The sequence below is a fragment of the Talpa occidentalis genome, unplaced genomic scaffold, assembly GCF_014898055.3.
Source record: "Talpa occidentalis isolate TD23 unplaced genomic scaffold, MPIMG_talOcc4v2.1 talOcc4.9, whole genome shotgun sequence".
Taxonomy (NCBI): domain Eukaryota; kingdom Metazoa; phylum Chordata; class Mammalia; order Eulipotyphla; family Talpidae; genus Talpa; species Talpa occidentalis.
Window position 1 is genome coordinate 102,819,430 of NW_023605305.1, and position 23,584 is coordinate 102,843,013.

Below are 23,584 nucleotides of genomic sequence, written 5' to 3' on the forward strand. Positions count from 1 at the left end.
AAATTTCATCTTAGACTACAAAAGGAGAGGCCAAATCTGAACCTGGGGAGTAAAAGGACAAACAGATAAAGATAGTATGTTTGACTTGAGAGCAATCAAATCACAAAGAAGGCTTCAAGGGCCATTGCTAGAGGCTCTCCCTGTGGCAGGTAATTGTCACAAAGAATCCGGGGTGAGGAGAAAGATGGAAACTCTAGGGTAAAGTAGAAGCATTCTAATGAATTGTTTTAGGAAATACATCAATCATGTAATTATAAATTAATATAAATATTGTCAAGTACCTATGAGGACCTACCTGACTTTGGGCTAAAGAGCATAGTTAGAATTCATTTTATATGTCATTTCCCTAAATAGGTTTCTATCGAATGACCCCAGAATATGTTTAATGATTCTTGCTGTGTATTCTCACTGTGCTCTGAATTTATATAATCATTTTTATTGTTTGTGTAACTTCCTTGTTAGATTGTAACTTTTTGAGGATTCCTTTTTTTTGTTCGTTTGTATATACATATTCAAGATCTGCAACATAATATTACCAAATTACATTTCTTGAAGTCACTCCATCATTTATATTTTCTACCTCTCATTTGTTTTTTGTTTGTGGCCTAAAATGATCTCTTCAACTTGACCATTACAGTACCTCTTCTTTACTGACCCTTTGCAATTATCCTTGAGTACAATTCTGTTCTTGATGGGCATTTCATTCTGCTTTCTTTCCTGCTCCATGTGATTTCAAGTGTCCTCAGGAGCTCAGCCCAGGATAAAGCAACTTGCTTGGTTCTATCTTCTAACAGATGTACACTGGATCTGGCATGAAAGATAAAAAAATAGGCAGGGAGAAAAAATAAATAATCTGAATTAGAGTCAAATAATTTACTCTTAAAAGTGAAAGTTTGGAAGGTGGAATTCAGATATATACAGTTGAACAGCAAGTAGAGAGATGTCAAAAGATAAGTGGTTTTCTATAATATATATATAGATGAAGAACCTAATTATTACTTCTATTAGCATTTATTGGTCAACTACAATAATCCACAGCTTTCCTGAAAAGAAAAAAGTTCAATAAGGAAATCAAATTTCAGATCAAAGTAGAAACTTCAGGTCTAGATCTTGAACGTTTAAAACTAATTTTACAAAATGTGTTCAGTTTAGCATAACACTTATTGACCTTAAAAAATGTTTGCTATTATTTGTATTTTAAAGAATCTATATCTGGTATGGTTTGTGTGTTTATTTATTTTATATTATGAGTACAAGAATGCATGTATACTAGTTCTGCAGTGATCACAGAATCACTCATTTTAATAAGATTTGTCTAGTTCTTTGTTATATGTCAGGAATTCTGTTAAATGATTTAACACTTTTGACTTATTAAATCATATGGCAAGTACTTTCTTTTTCCTGGGAACTTATGTGAGAATCCAAAACAATAGCTCTCTTGGAACTTCCTGTAATAACTTGATTTAAACCAAACATGCTAGGAATAAAATATTTAACTGGTATGAAATGCTACCATTGTAGACATAACGATATCTATCCATATTAGCTGTCTCTTTGAATCTCTTTTTTTGGCATATAAAGGACACACACATAAATAGATTCACCTATTAACTTATTTACCTATGCTTGTATACTGTCATTTATTAAAAAAAAAAACTTTATTCAGTATTTATTTTGTAAAAGCAACACGTTCAGTGATATTTTTAAAATATGAAGGATAACTTCATATTCAATGAGTTTATAATCTGGGAAGGTATGGTTGGGCAAAGATTTCAGATAAGACAAGTAAGCAACTAATGATATATAATTTATAGAAGATTGAAAAAATTAGTCCTACAATAAACGTAAAAACAATGTCCAGGGTAGATTGTGCAACACTGCAGAAAAAGGAGCATTTAATGTGCTGAATATGTGCCATCTTGGTGATGGCAGTGCTTACAATCACACAGCCCAAGAAGGTGTAGAACTGTGGATGGACTTCAGCTGGATCAAGATTTCCCTGGGTTAAAGTGATGTGTTAACAATTGTTAGGGGAAAATCACTTGTTAAACCACCGAGAAAATATAGTCTCTCCAGTAAAGGAAACTGGTTTGCTAGTTTCCAGCAGCTAAATAGTCTACCAGGCCTATATTTTTTATTTGTTTTACTGTTTCTGAACTTTGATTGCTAAAGAACTAGAAATATCTTTCATCTCCAACTGGCAATAAAACTCTACCCCTTTTTCCAAGTTGGATTTCTATAATCTCCCTAATGAGTCTACCATAACTCACTTTCTAGAGCCTCTAACTGGATCAGAAAATAACCCATAGCCAACAGAGTAGCAGGAACAACTTGTTTTCTCTCTCCTGATGCTATACTTTTTTCAATAGCTACTTGCTGATTTCTGTTCTGAGTAAGAGGTGTTTTAAAAGATTAAATTAAAAATGAGCTTTGAAAACACATGAATCTTGTTTTATTCTCTCTCCATTATCATAAATCATACCATAATAAAAATACTAAGAATTCTCACATTGGGGGAGAAGAGTGGAAGTCCCACATTTTGGCCTTAGGTATTCAGAAAACAGCAATTGTATTTTAATAGATAATATTGTGTAGCATCCTTTCAGACAATGGCAATTTTTATTGATCTAAAATATTCAACAGCGATAATGAATTTTTGAATGAGAAAGTAGTAAGTGATTAGCTTACTAATGCTAGTGCTGGAGATTCTAACATCTGCTGCTCTTATAATAATGCTGCTTTTATAACAACATATGAATGACAAGTTTCTTCTATGCTTTCAGGAATGTTGTTAATCTTGCATTCCATACAAGTAGGTCTGGTATTAACAACATTCCAAAATATACTGAAAATGTCATCTAAATAGATGTCTCATGAAAAGCTAGTTAAAATAGATAACTATATCCTCATTTTAAGAAAAACACAAGTGTTTGGATTAAAATGTATTTACCATAATTGAGTGCATATTTTCCATGTAATTTCCACATAATTAATGACAGTAGAGGAAGTGAATTCATAATTCACTGTGCATAGTTGTATTTATTTTTTCCTTATTCATACAAAGTAAACAGCTGTTGTTGTATTACACCATTTGTAGCACTGATGGCAGCTAAATGGGCAGAGAGAGCAGAACCACTAGATATCCCCAACGGGCTTCTAGGTGGTGTAGGTGCCTGTTGTCTTCGGAGACAGAGGTCCGTCATATGATGACGGGACTTTGCCTTCATACTGGAGGGTGGGGTTTATCTTCTTTATCAGGTCATGGTACCAGTTAATCCTGTAATAGGAGTCTTCTGGAAGGAGGCAACCAGCGCTTTTGGCTCTTTAAATGGTCGACCCATACCCACCATTAATTTTTTGGCGGCAGAGAGAACAGACCTGGTAGAAAAGGAAATGAAATGTTTGGACAGGTACAAGGGAAAAACAGGAAAAGAAAAAGACACGACTCATGATAGCGAGGGAACACAACACTTACCGTTTTGTCGCAGACTCAAAGGTCTATAGGGCTACTGGATAGCTGATTGGGATGTCCTATGTCTTCCACCGGCTCAAGGAACAGCCAAGTGCCCCTGGCCCTGATAAGTCCCTTTACCAGGATGTCCCAGTTTGGGCACCAACTCTGGTGGTTGAGGACATGCCAGCACGCTCTGGAGGCACTCTTGAGAGAGAGTCATGGAGCAGGCTTGCAAGGCAAGATTCTGCTACTGAGTGAGCAGAGATCTTGCTGTTTATTTAGTAAAAGTGAACAAGCATGATTGATTATGTGACAATGGTAGCAGAAGCAGGGTCCAGGGGAGACAAAGGGTGATCACCTTTATGGAAGCAGGAAGGGCCATGCTGGCCACATATACAGGGAGAACTTTCACACAGGGGCTTGGTATAATTTCCAAGCTACTCCCAGACCATCTCAAACCCTAACCACACAATCAGTCAACGGCTACGTAGGTGTTCCCGGTCACTTTGTGATATGGGGCCATTGTCTCAGGGCAGTCATGCAGGTGCCTCATCCAAATCTTTCACACACACACAGGTGCACAGAGAGGCCATACACACACAGGTGCAGAGGCCTTATGTAGAAAGGAGGCCACATATAAGCTCACCATGGATATTGGATATGGACATGACATCTTGTCTTGAAATAGTACATTGTGGGGCCTCCCTGGTGGTGCAAGGGAGCACTATGAAGCAATCTGCAGCCTCTGCAGCATGAGCTCGAACCCCAGCCGGCCAGGGAGCAAAGCAGACCTCTCCTGTCTCAACTGCTGCTCCCCTTAGCAGTGTATTTCATATCTGCCTGTTCTGTTCCCCACTCTGTCTCTGGTGAATCCTCTCACCCCTCGCATCTCTGGCCTGTACCCCAGCTCTTGTATGCATAAATAAATAAATCTTTAAAAAAAAGAAAATATCTTTATTAAAAAAAGAAATAGTACATTGTGTGGTTTGTATTATCTCAAGGACTTTCTATGTGTTTTTCTACCACAGAAGACAGGAATTATGTAAAAACTGGGTATTTGTGGTGACTTGAAATAATAAAGAGGTAAGTTATAAAGGGAATGATTTTACATATTATTACTTCTCATACCCAATGTAGAAGAAAAAATGTTCTAATATTCACCTCACCAAAATTATAGACTCTTGCAATCTGATTCTGTAAGCCAAGCCTGGCAAAGCTGAAGTTATTTATTAAAAATAAACACAAAACAAGCAAAAATAAAAACAAAACCCAACTCAGGAAATTCACAGAACTAAGGTAACACTAACAAATTTAACTGACTGAATGGTCAATTGGTAAAAACACCTTTCAGTGGATACATGTTGCAGTTTCAGTTCATACCCTCCACAACTTAATGTTTCAGAGTTACTTATACAGATAAATCATAGTAGCTATAGCCAAAATGGAGAAAAGCTTTTGAGCATTTTAAATCAATATTTAAAACAATTTCTAATTTTTTGTTACGAGGTATGAAAATTTATCTATGCACATAGCTAAAAAATTTCTCCTGGTTGGTTCTATTTTGTTTGGTTTAATTGAAGCATTTCATTTCCTTCAGATTTATTATCAGCGATTACTTGCTGGCCAATCAAATATATAAGATTCATATCAAGTGAAATTTGCAAGGTTTTGTACCTACTAATTGACTGAATGAAATATTAGGTCTCACACACCTATCTACTAAAGAAACAGCGGGCTGAGGAAGAATTTAAAGAGAGAGAGAAAATGGGAGAGAGAGAAAAACAGGAGTGCCAGAATTTCAAGATCTGGATAGACAAGTATTAAATTAATCCAAGTGTTGCCAAAGAGTCTGGTAATGATTTGTCAGGGCCCACATACATGATAAACAGTAAACTAGGGACAGAATTGAGTCTCAGAAGGAATACACATTTATTATCAGATGTTGTATTATTTTGGTAGTGCTTTACAAATGTTAGTGGGATTCAAAGATCACGTCTCTTTAGAAAAGCTGAGCATTCTGGGGCCTTCCTGGTGGCGCAAGGGATTAAGTCTCAGCACTATCAAGCTATTGCCAGCCTCTGCAGCAATGAGTTCCATCCCTGGCCATGGCACTGACCCACATGGCACAGCAGACCTCTCCTGTCTTGCCTGCTGCTCCCCTCAGCAGTGCATTTAGTAGATCTGCCTGTTCTGGTCCCTACTCTGGTGAATCCTCTCATGCCACACACCTCTGCTCTACATCCTAGTTCTTGTATGCATAAATAAATAAAAAATAATCCTTAAAAAAAAAAAAAGAAGAAGAGCTGAGCATTCTGCCTTTCCCAACTAGGCCATAGTCATGTGACTCAACCCCTCACCCAGCTCCACAAACCACTTAGTTTTGGACTACGTCTCTGTCTCTGTCTCTCTGTGTCTGTCTCTCTCTCCCTGCTTCTCTCTCTCTCTCTCTCTCTCTCTCAGCTGTGGTAGCAATTTCTACAAGGCCAACTTCTTGGGCAGAAGGTTTTGTGATTTATTTTTTAGCTGGAAGCTTACATTCCTTGGATCTTTGTGGGAATAGTTTGAGGCCCGGGTAAGGGATGTGTTCCTGAGAGGTTACAACACAGACTGTTTTCACAGGCACAACCTTGGTCATGATACTGTGGGAACTGCTGAGAAATCAGCTTGACTAGTCTGTTAAATAGAGCCTTAAATGGGCTTGTATTTAAAGGGCCATGAGCATGTCCTTTTTGGCATGTATGGTGATCCTTACTAAATATCTAGGATTAAGCTTTTTTAATATTAGTCAGAAGTGGGAATGAAAAATAGTAGGCAAGGGGGAACTATAATTGCCAACATGCACTTTCAGATTTTTCATGGTATTTGATGCCTAACCAAAGCCTATTTTATATCTGTTAAACTTAATAGGACTTTTCTCCTTCAGTGTGACTTTTCAATTGGAATTAAATGTAAATTCTAATTGAAGACATTTGCACATGGATTGCGTATCAGAAATCACAATTTTATGTTTCATCCTCTTTTTAGAAGCACATTTTTGGTACTTAGATATAGGTAAATGAAGACAGTCTGGTCACCAGTGTGCAGCCGATATCATCAATTACCTTGTCAATTTCAATTGTCAGAGGTGCTGCTGAAAATCACATCATCAATTTACTTGAACATTGATGAGCCAGGTTTTATCAGTACTATATTTTTACCACACAGTTTTTCCTCATAGATTTGTAAATTATAGGACAAATCTCTTTTAAGGAAATCTACTCCATCCTGCCTTCCCACATTGCCCGTCGTAGATCTATAGCATGTTGTAATCTCTTGTATCAGTTGGAAAAGTTTCATTAAACTGGGGTGGGGTGAATGTTTCAGTTATATGCAGTGTTTCGACGAATTTAAAATTCCAGTGATTTGGAAATAGGATAATCTGAAAATTTCCTTTCACTCTTTGTTACAGAAAATACACTGCCTGTTGATTATAAGTTTGTGAACATTTATATTCCAGGTGAAATCTTCTCCAACATATAAAAGTGGGTGAAAATGGACTAAAGTTTTTATGCTTCTGAATAGCAAAAGTCTCAGTGGATTGGCAATGTCAGCAGGCATCCAAATATTCAGTAAACATTTTATTATTTAGTGTTTACATTTAGAATTATAACAATATGAAAGCGATTTCAAATGGAGAATTATTTCGTATGCTCATTAATTTGTTCCAGTTGTTTTAAAATAAAAAAGGAACTATAAAGACATTTAGGATTTAGGGAAATAGTGTTTTGTAATTACAAGGTTTTAATCTTTACATCAATGATGTACAGATCTGATCATATTAAAGAGCCACTTAATCACCTGTATAACACTTGACATTGCATATCTGGACCACATTAAGAGCCTTACACATATTATTTTTCTGAGTTTTTAATCAATAAATATAGGTATATAAATTTTTATCTTATATTCAAAAAAATAATCCAAAACTAATCATAGTCGGAATTCAAACCAAGGTTTCTCTTAACCTAAAACTGATTCATATTTCACTTTATTACATCCTGTAGAATGGAGATTAGATTCTAAACCAAGAAGTTAAATTCTGATGTTGAAAGTGGGCCATAAAGCATGAGCTATACAAAATATTTCTTCACTATTGCTATTAACTTATTAATTTATTGGTATTAGTTACTCTGAATATGATATTTCTTTTTTTTTTTTTTTTTGCTATAACACATTCAACCCTCTACCTGACTATTTAAATAAGTAAGGTTATGGTTGAAATTTTCTATCAATGTGATCACTGTAATGTAGTTAGCCAAAAATATGAGACCTGGTCATTGATGGCTCACTACTCTGATGACTGTGCAAACTTTGCCACAAAATTGCAATTGGGGCAATAGAACAGGATATGATGCACAGACAGTGAAATGCTTTCAACCAGACTTTAAAAAAATCCTTGTGAAGTAGTCATAGAAGGAACATCCTAGGGATTTCTTTAAAAGTTTCTGTTGTCATCAAATTAGCCATTGAAAGTGTACCGTATAATTAGAATAATAAGTCTCAGTGACAGATTTCTGCAATTGAATTTACAAAGAAAAATATTTTTGGAAAAATTTTTCCTTGTATTTAATACAAATTAGAAAAATATGTTTCCCTTTCAGAAGGGTAAAATACCAGAAGGAAAAGCATAACTGAAGGCACTTAATGCTTTAAGGTACTTTAAATGACTCCATAAAATAGATAACCAGCATTGATTTGAATAAACTAACTTAAAAGAAAATTCAATCAGTATTATACAATGCATAGAACTGTTTTATCATTCATTAATATATTAGGTATTACATATTTTATTTTTTTCTCTAAACTACCTTAAATATGATTTTCACTCATGTACAATTCAATAAAACCTACTCATGGAAGCAAGATTACTAATACTTTATTTACTCCAAAGTGGAACATTTTTATATCGTACAAAATATATTTGTAATGCAAAATGTTCGCCTTCCTTTTCAAAAACAACGTCCATCATCTACCTACTTAGTTACTTACTAGCATAATTTCCAATTATTCTAAGGCATTACATAAAGCTAGCAGCATTCAAATCTGGACTGTTGAAGTGTGAATGGGTTAAGGTCTTATTGTTCTTTTACTAACTTAGCTTACTGTTTACTCAACTTATTTTCAACATTTTTCTAAATATCAGACAAGCTTCATAAATTATACCTAGTTGCTGAACCAACACAGATCTTGACTATTGATAAAGAGCAGTGTTTGTTCAGTCTGAGTCAACTTTGGATAGTCATGCTAATGTTGTGAAGAGAAAATAGAAATTAGCATAGAAACACCACTTTATTGGAATTGGGAAGTCTCTTAAGACAGGGAGAGCCTGAAGATTCATCCCTGCACTAGGAAAAAAATGTGTATCTGGAAACTCTGAGCAGAATGGTCCAGAAAAGTAAACATAAGAAAAAAAAATATTAAAATGAACAAAAAGAGAATCAGGAAAAAGAATAAATTAATAAAGACTCTGTGTCTAACTAAAATACCCCATAATTTACTGTCAAATTAGTCTCTGTAATAATGGGAATAAAACTTTTTGATGAAAGAAATTATTTTTATGTTATCAAATTTTTTGATTTTTTAAAAATATATATTTGAGAAGAAATGATTATATGATGATTTAATAAAAAATAAATTAACTTAAATGTCATTAAAATATACTAGCATCATTCCCTTTGCATTTTTAATTAATTTTTTTTTTACTGAAATAATGGTTTACAAAATTGCCTATGTTTTAGGGATATAGGTTTGTACTTCTTCAGACCATACTTTTAAATGAGTAACTATAAAAAGTAGCTAGCTTCAAAAAGGAATGAAGTACTTTCTTTTATATACTTTCCTATTATATATTTCAGGCCACCACCAAAACACCACTGACCCTCTACAGTCCATTGGGCCTTTCATGTCTGGGAAAAAAACAAACAAGCGAACAAACAAACAGACAAAATAACAAAAACAAGAATTAAAAACAGGCAATAAACACACACAGTGTGATCTCCAGACTACTCCAGTTAGGCCACAGCACAATCTATTCATTACTACAATCATTACTACTCTGTTCATTACTTCAGTTTTTTCACTACTTCCCCACCAAAGAAAGTGCATACTCTTTAGCACACACTCCCCTGCTCCTCTACTTCTCTTAGCTCAAGGTGACCAGTAACATACCATATATCTATCTATATGGATTTGCCAATTCTGAACATTTCAAATAAATGAAATCCTACAACATTTAGTATTTTGTGACTGGCTTCCTTGGCTTAACATTGTTTTTAGGGTTCATATGTATTATAGCATTTATCATTTTTTTTTCTTTTGAAGCTATCTACTTTTTTTTAAAGATTTATTTATTTATGCAAGCAAGAACTGGGTGCAGGCCAGAGGTGCAGGGGAGGGGTGAGAGGATTCACCAGAGACAGAGTGGGGAACAGAACAGGCAGACTGGCCAAAGTACACTGCTGAGGGGAGCAGCGGGCGAGTCAGGAGAGGTCTGCCACGCCATGTGGGTCAGCTCCCTGGCCTTCGGGGACAAAACTCCTGCTGCAGAGGCTGCGGATAGCTTCATAGTGCTGTGTTTAACCCCTTGTGCCACCAGGGAGGCCCCTAAAGTGACCTATTTTTATAGTTACTCATTTAAAATTATGCCTGTCTCCTGGGCCTCCCTGGTGATGCAAAGGGTTAAGACGCAACCTATGAAACTATCCGCAGCCACTGCAGCAAGAGTTCCATCCCCGGCCAGGGAGCTACCCACATGGCACAAAAGACCTCTCCAGACTCACCTGCTGCTCCCCTCAGCAGTGTATTTCAGTCAATCTGCATGTTCTGTTCCCCTCTGACTCTGGTGAATCCTCTCACTCCCCCCACCTCTGGCCTGTACCCCACCCAGTTCTTGTATGCATAAATAAATAAATAAATCTTAAAAAAAAATTAAACCTCTCCTAGTTTATACCCTTTGGAGATCTCGCCATACTCCACACTATATTCAGTTGTAATTTAGGGTAAGTTTTGAATGAGATGGTTTTATTTTAAAACTAAAAAAAAAAAAAAAAAATTGGAGCATATTCAATCAACACATAGATGAATAGATAGAGAAATGAAAGAAGAAATGGTTTATTGAATCCCTTAGAGCAAGATTAGACTGAAATCTATCCCCTCACACTCCAGGCTTGGTTCTGTATCACAAGGCTTACTTGGCCTGGATTCTGATCGCTTTTCTTTATCAGGATTCTATAATCACTTTAAATGAAAGAAAATAATGTTTGTTTCTTTCAGTTTATAGACAATAAGACTTTCTTATTAGACTAGATTTTCTTTTGTGTCTGTTCTGCAATATGAGGAAAGAAACTATATTAATCAAGCTGAAAAGATTCCCCTTGTTCATTACATAACGACCCGTTTTATAAGTCGTGTAAAAAAATTACCCAGAAAATTGTACAAGCTATAAATTCCATTAACAACTTTTCTAGTTCTCAATTTAATGGGACATCCATTGGATAAGTTTGTTAAAGGACACAGACAGTAAAATAATTCTATCGCCTATACCTAGCTATCCATCTATTTTTCTAAATTGCATGAAATGATTTAGACTATTTTTTATAAAGATTTATTTATTTATGCATACAAGAGCTGGAGTACAGGCAGATCTACTGAAATGCACTGCTGAGGGGAGCAGCAGGTGAGACAGGTGAGGTCTGCTCTGCCATGTGGGTTGCTCCCTGGCCTGCCGGGGATCGAACTCATGCTGCAGAGGCTGCAGACAGCTTCATAGGTTGTGTCTTAACCCTTTGCGCCACGAGGCAGGCCCTAGACTATGTCTTTTAAGAAATCATAAGAAGTAGTGTTTGACAGGGTACAATGTTGATAAACAAGATTAAAGTGTTTCAAACTTTTCAGAATCTACAACTAAACTCAGTTTCCACATAAAATGAATATAGCAGAGAACAAATAATCAGCACTCATAATCTTTTCAAAAGTATTCAACTTCCACGTAGGCCACATTCCAAAGTAAAAGAGCTATCTGAACCACTATATCAAGTTTCTCAGGTGTTTCTGAAGAATTGTCTTCAAATTATTTTGAACTTTACTCTTATCCTGACGTCCTCTTATAGTCCTGATAATATTTTTTAATATTTTACTTCTTATATGACTTATGATGCTGCAGCATTTTACTTTCATTTTATTTCTTCCTGCTGAAACCTCTCTTCTTCTTTACCCAACAAAAACCATTAGCATCCTTCATGTTTTATACGCTGTTCAGATTTTCCTACTTCTGATTACTGTAATATAGCGCAGTATCATGTCTCTCAGGAACACTAGCAGCGACCGGCGTCAAGAGTACTGTATTTCTGTATCAGTAGTATTCATTTTAACTGACTTCCTATTGCCCTCCTGAAGGGAGAACTTGAGTGCACATTCAAAGAGTTAACTGTCTTGGTTGCAGCAATGATGCCCTGTCTCTGTGACCTCCATTTCACTTTTTTCTACTCTATCAGAGGCACAAGTTCCTGCACAACTTCTCAGTCCCAAGGTATAAAGGAGAAGAAACCAAGGGGCCTAAGTCAACTCAGCTTTCTAGTACTGAAAGCTCAAAAGGGATCTGATTCGTGGAAAATGTTCGTTTTCTGACACAAACCTATTCATGTTGACGCCAACGAAAAGCAGCGCAAAACAATAAAGTCTGTTTTGGTTGGCAAACTGGTAATGAATACAGCATTATTTCCTCAAAGGTTAGAATTATCTTTTCTTCTTTTCTAGAAGGTCTCTTCCCTGCTGCCTCCAGGTAAGAAAAGTGATCACTTGGATCACTTTCTCAGTTTAGCAATGTTCTGAGTGTTCTCTATATAGTTCTCAAATCTCAGCCCTGACTCAGCCTTTTTAGAAGTTCCTGTAAAGTCTGTAGGCTCCAGATTCTTGAAACTAGAGGTTTTGTTTTTCTAAATAAACAGATTGAATTTCTATGGTTGCTAAATTTTCTTTTTTTCAATCACAGTCAAATTACATTATTTCATTTACATTTCTTTAAAAGTTTTTTTTTTTTGGTATTACTATTTTAGGCACATTAAATTTTGTGAAAATTTATGGGGGAACATATATGAAGGAACATATGTATAATATATGAAGGAACACATGTATAAGAATATATAGAAATGGGGGGGGCGGAGCAACATGGCGGCGAGGAGACGCTGCCAGTAAGATCTCCCATTAAAAAAAGTGAATAGGGAGGAAAAGCGGCAGGTCCCAGTGAGAACTGGGACACGGAAGATAAACGGGTGACGCCAGCGAACTGCCCGAAGAAGAAAGTGGCCATAAAAGAGGACTAGAAGGGAGGGAAGCGCAGAACCCTGCTCCCCTCCCCCGCCCACAGAGGCGGCACTCTCCGCCCGGCAGAGAGGAGGAAAACAACACACTAAAATGACCAACAAGAACAAATGACGCAGCAAGCGGGACTGGGAGTGGAAAGGAACTATTGCAGCCACCACACCCCGTGAACGGGAGCTGTGGAGAACCCTGCAGGATCCGCCGCAGACGGGTGCCATTAAAGAGAGGCCCCGCCCCCGGGGAGGAGACCAGCACCAGCACACAGCCCCGGGCTGCCCAGTAAGCCTGCTCAGAAAGCGGCGCGCTGGAAAAACAGGCGCGGATCGCGGTCAGGATTGCGCGGAACAGCGGCGCGCTGGAAAACCAAGTGCGGATCGGAATCCGGATCGCGCGCGGAAAAGCAGTGCAGTTGAAAAGCAAACGCGGATCCAGATCGCAGCTGCCCAGGTCCCTGCGCCTGCGACCTAGGCTTGCGGGGAGACGCGCGGAGGCCCTCACTGAGTGAGCAGGCCCAGGAGCCCAGGCACGGGAGCGGGATTCAAAAGGCGCCATTCCCGCGCCACTGAACTGGGCTACAGCCTGAGTCCTGGAACTGAGGGCTTTGGAACTGACACCCGGGGCACGAAACTAGGGGCGTGGGTTCCCCACGATGGTGGGGCACAAGGCAGACACAGCACCCCAAAGCCGTTGAGGTTTACCCTACCATTCCCGCTCTATTCCCTGTCCCACGGGGTGGAAAATCAGCTCCCCAAGGGCTCCAGGAGAGATCTCTGGCGCCACCTAGCGACTTGAAGCCAGCAGAGGCACCTAGAGGAGCCAGTGGCCAGCTGGGGAGTTAGCCCACGCCGGGCCCCTTCCGACCAGTAGTCTGGCCCACAGGGGGAGCGAGCACCCACAACCGGGGCAGACCAGGCGCGCAGAAGAGTGTGCCTGAGACCGGACGCACAGGGAGTGTGTCCCACATCACCATCTTAGAACAGGGACATTTCTTCAGTAAAGACTACCTGCAGAAGGCTTCCTCAGGAGCCAGAGGTGAGCGGGGGAAGTTCGCCCACGTCAGACCCCCTCTGGCCTGCAGTCCAAGCCCAGAGGGGGAGCAGGAACCCACCGCCGGGGCAGACCAGGCGCACAGGGGAGTGTGTCCCCACATCGGCATTTTAGAACAGGGACCTTTCTCCAGTAGAGACTGCTTGAAACTGACAGATGACTCCTGGAGGAAACAGAGGAGAGCAGAGAAGCCCACCCAAGATGCCGGCCAGTCCCAACTACACAGTGTCCCAACGCATACGACAAATTAGAAAACAGACAGTAGGGAGGAGAAGAACCACACGCAACCTAGCAACTCCCCAGGGAAAAAGCACACCACAAAAAGAAAAGCAGCCCCCAGATTGCAACGACAGTAACTTGGAAGAACTTCTGAGCCTTCCAGAAAGAGAATTTAAAATTGCCGTGATTAAAAAACTGACAGAAGTCATAAAGGAAAACAATGATAAGGGAAAAATAATCAACGATCAGAAGAATGCAATTGAGTCCCTAGAGAGGGAAAACAATGGTCAGAAGAATGAAATTGAGTCCCTAAAGAGGGAAGTAAAAGAAATGCAGGAGATCAAAGAATTAATGGAAGAACTAAAGAATTCTGGGAAAAGCAATGAAAGCAGAATAGATGAAATGGAAGAACGAATAAGTAATCTTGAAGACACAGAAATAAAAAGAACCAAAACAGAAAAGGAAAGAAGTACGAAGGAAAAAGAACGAAGAAAGACTTCGGGAACTATCTGACTCCATGAGGAAAGGAAATATAAGAGTTATAGGAATACCAGAAGGAGAGGAGAGAGATGTAGGAACAGAGAAAATATTCAAAGAGATAATTGAAGAGAACTTCCCAAATGTGAAGAAGGAGATGAAAATTGATATACAAGAAGCAAGAAGAACACCAAACTTCCACGACGAAAGGAAAAATACAGCAAGACACATAATAGTAAAGCTCCCAAGAATCCAGGACAAGGAAAAAATAATGAAGCTGGCAAGAGGGAAGAAACAGATAACATTCAAAGGAAAGCCAATCAGGCTGACATCAGACTTCTCCGAAGAAACACTACGGGCAAGGAGAGAATGGAGGGACATAGTCAACAGACTCCAAGAAAACAGATGCCAACCAAGAATTCTCTATCCCGCAAAGCTCTCCTTTCTCTTTGAAGAAAGAATATGGACCTTCCCAGACAAACAGAAACTCCGGAATTTCATTGCAACTAAACCCCCACTCCAAAAAATACTACAAGGAGTCCTAAAGCCAGAACCTCAGAGGGACGAATAACAATGAAAGAAGGCCAAAAAAAAAAAAAAGTTATTAAAAGAATAAATAAATAAAATCAAAGGAAAGACAAACACAATGGCAAATACAGATGCTAACATATCAATATTAACTCTAAATGTAAATGGACTAAACTCTTCAATAAAAAGACACAGAGTTGCAGCCTGGATTAAGAAACAAAACCCAACCTTTTGCTGTCTCCAGGAAACACATTTAGCTACAAAAGATAAAAATAGGCTCAAAGTCAAGGGATGGAAAACAATCCTACAAGCAAATGGACCAAAAAAGAAAGCAGGAACAGCTATACTTATCAGATAAAACAGATTTCAAACCCAAAAAGATAAAAAGAGACCCCAATGGTCACTACATTATGATCAAGGGGACAATACTTCAAGAAGAAATAACACTCATTAACATATACTCACCAAACAAAGGAGCACCAAAATATATCAGACAACTGTTGTCCTCTCTGAAAACAGACATCAGAGAAAACACATACGTAGTGGGAGACTTCAACACACCACTATCAACAATGGATAGATCAACAAGACAAAAAATAAGTAAAGAAACCAAAGCTCTAAATAAGGATCTAGAGCAATTGGGCTTAACAGACATCTATAGAACACTAAACCCCAAAAAAACGGAGTACACATTTTTCTCAAGCGCACACGGATCATTCTCCAGGATCGATCACATACTGGGGCACAAGACAAACATCAACAGATACACCAAGATTGAAATCATATCAACCATCTTTTCTGACCATGAAGGCATCAAACTAGAAATAAACCATAAAAAGAAGGCAAGGAACTTTCCTACCTCATGGAGATTAAAAACCACACTACTGGAAGACCACTGGACTAATGAGGAGATCAAAGAAGAAATTAAAAAATTCTTTGAATTGAACAACAAGGAGGACACCAATATCCTAAATGTATGGGATGCAGCAAAAGCAGTAATAAGAGGAAAATATATAGCAATAGAAGCTCACATCAAGAAACAAGAAAGAACTCAAAGAAACAACCTAATCTCGAAGCTCAAAGATCTAGAAAAAGAACAACAAAAAAACCCCAAAACCAGTAGAAGAAAAGAAATAATAAAAACAAAGCAGAAATAAATGAAATTGAAACTAAAAAAACAATCCAAAAGATCAATGAAACCAAGAGCTGGTTCTTTGAAAAAATCAATAAAATAGACAAACCCCTAGCCAGGCTCACAAAGGAAAAAAGGGAGAAAGCACAAATAAACAGGATCATCAATGAAAGAGGAGAAATCACAACGGACACAGCAGAAATCAAAAGAATAATCAGTAACTACTATGAACAGTTATATGGAAACAAGTTTAACAATCTAGAGGAGATGGACAAATTCCTACAACTCTACAATCACCCAAAGCTAGATAAAGAAGAAATAGAACACCTAAACAGACCAATTACAAGCAGCGAAATTGAAATGGTAATCAAAAACCTCCCCAAAAACAAAAGCCCAGGACCTGATGGATTTACAAATGAATTCTACCAAACATTCAGAGACGAATTAGTGCCTATCCTTCACAAACTCTTCCAAAAAATTGAGAAGGAAGGGACAATACCAAACACGTTCTATGAAGCCAAAATTACACTAATACCAAAACCAAACAAGGACAACACAAAAAAGGAAAACTACAGGCCAATCTCCCTAATGAACACTGATGCAAAAATCCTCAATAAAATTTTAGCTATCAGAATCCAACAATGCATCCATAAGATAATTCACCACGACCAAGTAGGATTCATTCCAGGGACACAAGGATGGTTTAACATCCGAAAATCAATCAACGTTATCCAACACATCAACAAAAAGAAATATAAAAACCATATGATAATATCAATAGATGCTGAGAAAGCTTTCGACAAAGTGCAACACCCATTCATGATAAAAGCCCTTGAAATTCTTGGGATACAAGGAACATACCTCAACATCATAAAGGCCATCTATGACAAGCCAACAGCCAGTATCATTCTCAATGGTGAAAAGCTGAAAGCAATTCCATTAACATCTGGAACAAGACAAGGATGTCCACTCTCACCACTGCTTTTCAATATAATACTGGAAGTCCTAGCCAGAGCAATAAGACAAGAGAAAGACATCCAAGGAATCCAAATAGGAAAAGAAGAAGTCAAACTATCACTATTTGCAGATGATATGATAATATACATAGAGAACCCCAAAAAGTCCACAGAAAAACTAATTCAACTCATCAATCAGTTCAGTAAAGTGGCAGGATACAAAATCAACACGCAAAAGTCAGTAGCCTTCCTATATACAAACAATAAATCTGAAGAAGAAGAAATCAAAAAAACCATCCCTTTTTTTATTGAAACAAAAAAAATCAAATATTTGGGAATAAATCTAACAAAAGAGGTAAAGGACCTATACAAAGAAAACTATAAAACACTGTTAAAAGAAATAGAAGAAGACACAAAGAAATGGAAAGACATCCCCTGCTCATGGATTGGAAGAATAAACATTATTAAAATGGCCATCCTTCCAAAGCAATATACAGATTCAATGCTATTCCAATCAAAATTTCAATGTCATTCTTCAAAGAAATAGAACAATTATTGATGAAATTCATATGGAATCACAAAAAACCCCGAATAGCCAAAGCTCTCCTGAAAAAAAAAGAAGGGAATGGAGGCATCGCACTCCCAGACTTCAAACTCTACTACAAAGCCATAATCATCAAAACTGCATGGTATTGGAACAAGAACAGACATACAGACCAATGGAATCGAATAGAAAATCCAGAAATAAACCCACAGATTTATGGTCAACTAATCTTTGACAAAGGAGCAAAGACTATGCATTGGAGCAAAGAAAGTTTGTTCAATAAATGGTGCTGGGAAAACTGGGTCGCTACATGCAAAAGAATGAAGCTTGACCACTACCTCACACCATACACAAAAATCAACTCAAAATGGATTAAAGAACTAGACATAAGACCTGAAACCATAAAATATATAGAAGGAAATATAGGCGAAACACTACGTGATTTGCACATCAAAGACATCTTTACAGACACATCACCCAAAGCAGTGATAGTGAAGGCGAAGATAAACAGCTGGGACTACATCAAATTAAAGAGCTTCTGCACAGCAAAAGAGACAATAACAAAAACAAAGAGAAACCCCACCAACTGGGAGAACATTTTTGCACCCAACACTAATGATAAAGGACTGATCACAAAAATCTGCAAAGAGCTGATGAGACTTAACAACAACAAAGAAAAGAATCCAGTCAAAAAATGGGCAGAAGAGCTAAAAAGAAACTTCTCTGAAGAGGAAATGCAAATGGCCAACAGGCATATGAAAAAATGTTCAACATCACTTGTCATCAGGGAAATGCAAATCAAAACTACCATGAGATACCATCTTACACCAGTGAGAATGGCACATATTAAAAAAACTAGCAACAACAAATGTTGGCGAGGGTGTGGAGAAAAAGGAACTCTTCTGCACTGTTGGTGGGAGTGCAAACTGGTCCAACCACTGTGGAAAGCTGTGTGGAGATTTCTGGACCTACTAAACATAGAGCTTCCATATGATCCAGCAATTCCACTCCTAGGTATTTACCCAAAGGACACAGAAACATCAATTCCAAAGAACACCTGCACCCCTGTGTTTATAGCAGCACTGTTTACAATAGCTAAGCTTTGGAAACAACCCAAATGCCCAAAAATAGATGACTGGATCAAGAAGATGTGGTACATATATACCATGGAATATTACTCAGCATTCAAAAAAGATAAACACATGCAATTTGCAGCAACATGGATGGCGCTGGAAGGGATCATGCTCAGCGAAATAAGCCAAAAAGAAAAAGAAAAATACCAGATGGTCTCACTCATAGCAGGAATCTAGAAAACTTAAATAAGGGACCAGGAAAACGAATAACTATAAGAAAGTGAAAATCAAAATCAACAAAAAACTACGAACCAGAGACACTTTTAGGGGGCGGGGTGGGAGGGGAAGGATTGGGTCAGAATGGGGGGGCTGCAATTGTATGGGGAATATAAAAATAAAATCTATTATTAAAAAAAAAAAGAATATATAGAAATGGAAAATACAGAGCTAAGAGAGACAATATTGAAACATCAGATTTTAAATTATACAAGGCCGTCTGTGAAGTCTCAAGCGCAAATCACTGACTACATGAACTTACTAGATTTTTGAAAGCAAGTCAGATTATGTAAAATCTGTCTTTTAGGACCTCCCCAGTGGCGCAGCAGTTGAGCGCTGGGTTGCGAAGCTGCCCGCAGCCTCAGCAGCACCGGTTCGATCCCCAGCTGCTCCCCGTCCACGGGAGGAGGGTCCCACATGGCGCGCAGAACTCTCCTGCCGCCCACTGCTCCCCTCAGCAGTGTACTTCGGTCCTTCTGCCTGCTCTGCTCCCCGCTCTGGCTCTGGTGAATTCTCTCACTCTCCCGCGCTTCTGACTGTACCCAGTGCTTGTATAAATAAATAAAAATAAATCTTAAAAAAATATTAAAAAAAATTAAAAAATAATATCTGTCTTTTAAAACATCTAGTGACTGTCCTCTCAGTATAAAATCAAAATATCTTATCATTGCCTATAAAATTCTGTATCAGGAATTGGAAATTGTTTCTGTAAAAAGCCAGATTAAGGATTTTCTGAAGCAACCACCAAATTTTGGCCTTGGATCAAAAAACAAACAAAAAAACCCACAACAGTCATCGATATTATAAAAACCAAAGTGTGACTGTAGTCCAATATAACATTATTTATGGATACTAAGATAGAATTTCACACAATTTTCATGTGTCATAAAATGCTTACTTTTGACATTTCAAATATTTAAAATTACAAAAATCATTTACAGTGATTCGCAAGCCACAGGGAGACAGTTGGCATGTCATATCTGCGCTGCATGCTAGTTTGGTCACTCTGCCCTGTACGTCTACACCTGCCCTCCCAGGGTTCATTTGCTTCTCCACGACACCACTGTTCCTGAACCTCCAGCTATCCTGGGCTCCTTGTTCTTCCTTGAAGACACCAAGCACATTCTTATCTCAGTGTCTTTGCACAAACTGTTCCCTTTACTTAGACTACATAGTCCCCTAATGTTTGAATACCTGGCTCCTTTTAATTTTCAAGACTGGTTACTTGCTTATCAAATCCAATCCAAAACATCCTTTCTACACCATTACTGCCTATTCTCGTGCAATGCTGATTTTTTTCTTTAGCACTTATCATCAGTTGAACTACATTATGTTTCATTTTTTCTTATGAGCACCCCCTTAGTAAATCAAGTGTATTTGGCTCTTCTTTAACAATGTACCTACTTTAGTAAGTCCATGAAGTCATCAACAGTGCCCGCTAAATAGGCCTACTAAAATTAATTCTTAACAAACTTAAAAACACACAAAATTATTGGATATAGAGTGCTTTACATTTAGGGCATAAAATGTGACACCTTAAAACTGCTGGTAACCTTTCACTAGAATGTGGCTTCATCAAGGTAGATTAATTTATCATATAAAATTAATGAAATCTATTGCATTTATCAATATGCCACCTAATTCCCATTATTTGATTTTGCTACTGAAATACACTGCTGAGGGGCGAGAAAGGAGAGGTCTGCAGATAGGCAAACATTACCCATTTGCTGATTCAGTGGATAAGCCTGTTCTACGACCATTTTGTAATTTCACATTCCCTAGTGAGAGTAAATAGATAGTGAGGGAGAGTGAAAGTAAGTTGCTTTTCAAACTTATCCAAATATAAAATAAGAGTAGACCATAGACTACTTTTTTCTTTTTGACTCAGTCATTTTCTGTAAATGTTCTATTATGTAGTTTTATATTATAATTTTATATCATATCATATCATCATATTATGTTATGTCATATTGAATTTTATCTTAGGAAACTTTTTTTTTTTAATTTGCATGTACTCCTACCAACTTCAAATCTTTCTCTTTCACTGTCCTCTGGACACATTACAAAAGAACATAAACATTTTCTGAACTATAATCTAGTGCCAACGTGGCGTGGGTTCTTCTGACCACTACATTGTTATAAACAAAACTCACACCGTAATTTTCTTTCAAATGACATCATAAGATTTTCTATCCAAGGCATGAAATATCTTTGGATGAGGGAGGCAACCAGAAGTGAAAAATAGATGTAGGAAAATTATATATTATACTTTGTAAGGTTTGTATTCAGCAAATTTTGAGCCAACATCTGCCCCTTAGACCTAGTCGCACAATCTCTATGGATCTTTAGGGGTTGGGTCTTCAAACATAAAACACTTTGAGACAATGATTTACAATTAAAATCTTTTGAAATTCCATGAAAATGAGCAAGTATGATTTGAGATGAGAACAAGCAATTATAATTTTACTCTCAAAGTGCAATGAAAATATATCCGAACTACCATTTAGGTGATTTATACTAACTCTGAAAACATTTTTCTCCAAAGTCAGTATGAAAATCTTCTTATAATTAAGGCCACTCATAATTGCCAGATATGGACATTCTTTAGCAGAAAAGAGTCACTCATGAGTATTAACCACGATCTTAAAAATATCAGGAAAATCATGAAGGGGGTTGTCAAGCAAACAGCATGCCTTCCTAGGTTGTCTTCTTGATTACAACTTAAAACATGGTTCTCAAACAAGGAGTATCAGTATTTCCCATTTAACCAGCATTTTTTCACACGTGTATGTGTTTATGATTCTACAGTAATTCAGAAGTTCTGGGATGAGCTAAAATTATGCATTTCTAATAAGCTCCCAAATTATACTCAGACTGATGGCTTCTGAGTCACACTTTGAGGGCCAGAACTTCCAGGAAATCAAGGTAACCACTGTGAATATTGTACATTAACAGCCTATGTACAATGATGTTATTTCATAATGTCCCATCCTCCAATATATATATATATTTGTGTAATTTATAAATAGCAAATATTTATTAAATACACATTATATGAGATACAATTTAAAAGTAAAACTTAAGATAGCAGGGGGAGGAGGGAGCACAAGGTATGATGGTGGAGGCCTAAGGCTGCTTGGGTGGGAGTGCTCCCGTGACTACAGCTGAGAGGGGAAATCCTGTACTTCTGAAAACTAACAAGCCTGTACTTCAATAGAAAAAGAAAGTTAAATACTTGAGATCTGAAACATGAAAATTACCATGAGAAAAAAATCAGAAGAATTTCATCAGACTACTACAGAGGAAATGTATATACTCATTAAAAAATGGTACAGATTATGTTGAGATGAGGTCATGATTTATTCATTTTACTTTTTTGAAAGATTTATTTTTATTTATTTATGCATACAAGAACTGGGGTGTAGGCCAGAGGTGCGGATGTGTGTGTGTGTTCACAAGAGACAGAGACAGAGACAGAGTGGGGAGCAGAACAGGCAGATCTACTAAATTCACTCCTGAGGGGAGCAGCAGTCAAGCCAGGAGAGGTCTGCTGCGCCATGTGGGTTAGCTTCCTGGCTGGGGCTCGTATGCCGCAGTCGCTGGTGATAGCTTGATAGCACTTGAGACTTTAATCCCTGCGCCACCAGTGAGGGCCCTGACGTCATGATTTAATTTAACTTTTTACTTGGTAGCTACATCCTGCTGATGAGGGAAAAAAAAAAAAAAAAGGTATGATTTTGTGGAGAGTTTGCCTGCTCCAAACAGCTATGGTCAGGATTCTGATAGCATGGTTCAGAGCATGGCCACTGCCAATAAAACAATTTGGAAATTTTCCATCAGGAAGGATATGTGGTTAGTGCATTTTCAGTTAGAAGAGACAAGAGAGAGCAGTTACTTAGTGTTATACGGATATAGCAATACTTAATGACATTTAAGCTTATAAAATGAGATTTTTATATATAAAATATAAGTACAAGTATACAGCTCCATTCAAATACACACACCTACACAAACACACAGTAAAACACTTCTGAATAAGCTTTAGACTTTATTCACCCTCTTCATTTGTTTAGATTTCATGATTAGAGAACTATAGGGAATGGTAGCAATTATTGAAGGAAAATAATCTGTGTGTTATTAAATGGAAATTAGCAGCAGATTTTAATAAGAACTAAGCAGTTGCTAACAATGACATACTCTCAGATGAGAGCTAGATATACTGCCAAGATAAAGGATTCTAGTTTGGGCTTGAGGGAAATGTGGTTTTAAATACCACTTTTAACAAAGATGAACAATATGTAGACCAGTTGTAGAGAACGTACTTATTATAGGGAAGTTTTGAAAACTTAATAAAGAATTATGTATAGCACATTTATTCATTATGGGAGCTTCTTTAGAAAGTTTACAAACTAACTTTTAAAGAAAACATTTTTTGTGTGAGCTTAAACAATGCAACAAGAGTGAATAAAAATATATTTTTTATTGATGTGTTACTAGAATTGGTAGAGCTCCTTTACTTGA

At 37.5% G+C, this 23,584-nt stretch overlaps 1 long non-coding RNA gene across 1 annotated transcript in view; it reads right to left on the minus strand.

Annotated features, from left to right (window-relative positions):
- Positions 1-352: 352 nt before the first annotated feature.
- LOC129145093 (uncharacterized) overlaps positions 353-23,584 on the minus strand; it is a 92,817-nt gene continuing 69,585 nt past the window's right edge. Inside the window, exon 4 of the long non-coding RNA XR_008550151.1 lies at positions 353-807. This is a non-coding gene — a long non-coding RNA (uncharacterized LOC129145093). The remainder of the gene's footprint in view (positions 808-23,584) is intronic.